At 46.5% G+C, this 3,542-nt stretch overlaps 1 pseudogene; it reads left to right on the forward strand.

Annotated features, from left to right (window-relative positions):
* Positions 1–1,954: 1,954 nt before the first annotated feature.
* Positions 1,955–3,245, forward strand: LOC128117370 (E3 ubiquitin-protein ligase MARCHF2-like; annotated as a pseudogene).
* The last annotated feature ends 297 nt before the right edge of the window (positions 3,246–3,542 follow it).

A 3,542-nucleotide genomic window follows, 5' to 3' on the forward strand; every position in this document is an offset into this window, starting at 1 on the left:
TAAATTTTAATTTTAGGTTTTAATGATGTAAATGTGTTTGGTAAAACATTCCAGGGTGAATACTAGAATAAACAGCTCAGGTAACTTCCAAGAAGAAGAAGAAGAAAAAATACAAGATAAAACTACTTATTCAATCAAGAATAAAGGCAAAAAGGTTAGGAAAAAAACAACAACAAAACAAACAAAAAACAAGCCTAGAACAGTCCTAGTACATAGGAATCATTTCAAAATATTGGCATGAAAAATGGCTTATTCACCAAGGAAAGAATGAATGAATACACAACCTGACATTCCTAGGATATGAGACAAAAATCAATCAATCAATCAGCTCCTATACACTGCCAGTTTTGGGGCTGTGGTTTAGAGACCTCAGGTAGATGGAGTTATACAGAGGGAAAATTCTATATTTGTCCTCAGGTTTAGCTTCTTTGAAATCTTGGATGTGAACTCTCTCTCCTTTATCCATGTGGTGCACTTCCCTCCAGGTGTGTCGGCTAAGGTACAGCATCCGTCCACCGCTGTTCTGCTGTGTTTGTTGGTACACTAGGATTTCCCCCATTTCCCACACGTTTAGGCAGAAGTCATTTTAATTTTTCACTCCATTTCAGTATTCTTGAATGCTACTTACCACATAAGACTGTACTTTATGACTGCCTTGATCAGCAAAGGATTTGAGTTGTGCCAGCCCCTCTCTCTACTAGATCCCCAGGCAGAACAGCTGCAAAACTTAATCTCGCTTTTCGTAATGAATTCATTCGTCTCATTTGTATGCAACTCAGGCTGACTAACCCCAACTTTAAAGGAAAAGGAGGGCTGATCTCTTTAAAGAGAGTGAATATGGAGCAGCCTGATCCCTGAGAGGCTCCAAGAGATTGAAGTTGTTCGAGTCTCACCCCCAGGCTTTTACAAGGGTAAAGCCACGCAATCAGGAAGAGATTTGACCATCCTGTCAATCAAAGATGCTGCCAGCCAACCTCACTCATTGCAATTGATTAGCCGAAGGGACTTATCTTAGGAGAGTAAAAAGAGCATGCTAAAAATCAGCTCTGTTCAGTCTCTTAATCTTTTTGAGCCTCAATTTACTCATCTGTGAAGAAGAAGGATTCAAACATAATCACCTACAAGCCTGGTTTGTTAAACTTTGCTGAGCATCAAAATTACCCAGAGAAATTATCAACCAGATTGCCAAGCCCACCCCCATAGTTTCTGATGCAGTGTTTCTCAGGAAGACCCTGTGAACCTCTGTTTCCAGCAGGTGCTCTTACTGAGGCCACTGGTGCGGAGACCACACTTGGAAACTCTGCTCTGGGAAGGTCTCTTTTTACTAAATTGTACTCTAAAGCACTGAAAAAAAAATTCAAATACAGGATACGCTTAATATTAAGTGAATATGGAAAGCATCTTCTGCTAATTTGCATAAGTATCACATGCATTATCATACCTCAATAGTATCCTGTAGATAAGAATCATTTATAATTCTTAATATCTGCCTTTAACAGTAAGCAGCCTTGGCACACAATTTATTTTTCTCAAGCAAAAATGCCCTTCACAAAAATCTGTTAAATGTGCAAGGCTGGCCCTTTACACATGCAGTGAAAATAGTCATTTATATGTTCATTGGCACCAGAAAAAAAAAAAGTTCAACTCAGAAATTTACCTGTCTGACCAGCTCCTCACTCCTAGAATCAGTTACGTATTTGGATGAAAACTGAACTGAGTTCTATTAAAATTCATAAATCCCCAAATAGAGAAAAAAAATCTTGTTAGCCAACTACCTATTACTGCAAGTGATTTTATCAAATTATTTCTAAAATCCAATTGTTTTTAAGAAAAAGGCCAGGCGGGACGCAGGTGCGGGCCGGAGCGGAGCAAGCAGCTGCAGACGGGCGGGGCCGGGCCGGAACCCGGGACCCAGGACAGAGAAAACGGGGCCTGCGTGTCTGCCCAGCCCGGCCGCAAATCAGGCTCCTGAGACCATGGGCCTCAGGCCCTGAGGACAGAAGGCTCCTTGTGGCCATGACGACAGGTTACTGCTGCCACCTCCCTGGCTCCCTATATGACTGCTCTGGCAGCCCTGCCTTCTCCAAAGTTGTGGAGGCCACAGGCCTTGGGCCACCCCAGTATGTGGCACAGGTGACTTCAAGGGATGGCCCCGACTTCTCTCAACTGTCATCCGGGCCTTGGACACACCCAGTGACTGTCCCTTCTGCCGAATCTGTCACGAGGGAGTGAATGGGGAGAACTTGCTGTCCCCATGTGGCTGCACCTGCACGCTGGGAGCCGTGCACAAGAGCTGCCTGGAGAAATGGCTGTCTTCCTCCAATACCAGCTACTGCGAGCTGTACCACCCTGAGTTCGCAGTTAAAAAGCGGCCCCGACCTCTCACAGAGTGGCTGAAGGGCCCAGGGCCTCGCACTGAGAAGCGGATGCCGTGCTGTGACATGGTGTGTGCTTCGTGTTCATCATACCACTGGCTGCCATCTCAGGTTGGCTGTGCCTTCGAGGGGCCCAGGACCACCTCCGTCTGCACCGCCGGCTGGAGGCTGTGGGGCTCACCGCCCTCACCGTCGCCCTCTTCGCCATCTATGTGCTCTGGACACTGGTCTCTTTCCGATACCATCGCCAGCTGTACTCAGAAGGGAGGAAGACAAGTCAGAAAGTCCGCCTGAAGATTAGGGAAGCAGATGGCTCCGAGGCACCCCACCACTCCTTGCTGGCTGCTGGACTCTTAAAGAAGGTGGCAGAGGAGAGCCCTGTGTGAAGAACTGACTGGCAGTGCCCCGAGGTAGTGAAGAGACCAGAGGCAGATGACAATGCCTTGGTGTTTGGAAGGATGGAAGCTGCCTGACCTTTCATGCACAGCCACGATGCTTCTCAGGCCAAGAGCCACAGCAAGCGGAGCCTGCTCTGTGCTCCTTGTGAACGTATTTTCAAGGGTTTTGTTTTATACATTGTTGCACACGACCAGGACAAATGGACAGACCCAAGCTCTGGATGGAGCAGGCACCCTTATCTCATTCTGAGTTCTGCTTGACACCTCCTTGGCCAGAAGCTTTGACTGCTTGTGTCAAGGGCGCCCGTTGGGCTAGAAGGTTCCAGCAAGCTTCTTGCTCTACTCTGCACCTGGCTGGCTTGCTTTACTGGCACTCTTGACTTTATAAAGTTGCACTGCATTCCAAAAACCCAACCCTGAATGAATAAAAGGAGCCCTTGCTGGCTAACATGGACTCGTCAGTTACATTTCTAAACTGCACCAAGTGAGTGATTTTATGGGGGGGAAAGTAAAAAACACTTGGCTAGTTTTGAGGGATCTGTTATGAATATGTCTTAGTTTCTTAATTCTATGATAAAGTAATCAGACAAAAGCAACTTAAATGGGGGTGCAGAGATGGCTCGGTGGTTAAGAACACTGGCCACTCTTGAAAAGAACTGTGTTCGATTCCCAGAACTCATATGGCAGCTTGCAATGTCTCTAAATCTGGTTCCAGGGGATCCAGTGACCGCTTTTGGCTCCCCCGGACACTGCTCACATATGGTGCACA

The sequence above is a fragment of the Peromyscus californicus genome, unplaced genomic scaffold (assembly GCF_007827085.1).
Source record: "Peromyscus californicus insignis strain IS unplaced genomic scaffold, ASM782708v3 Scaffold_21__1_contigs__length_65335640, whole genome shotgun sequence".
NCBI classification, from domain to species: domain Eukaryota; kingdom Metazoa; phylum Chordata; class Mammalia; order Rodentia; family Cricetidae; genus Peromyscus; species Peromyscus californicus.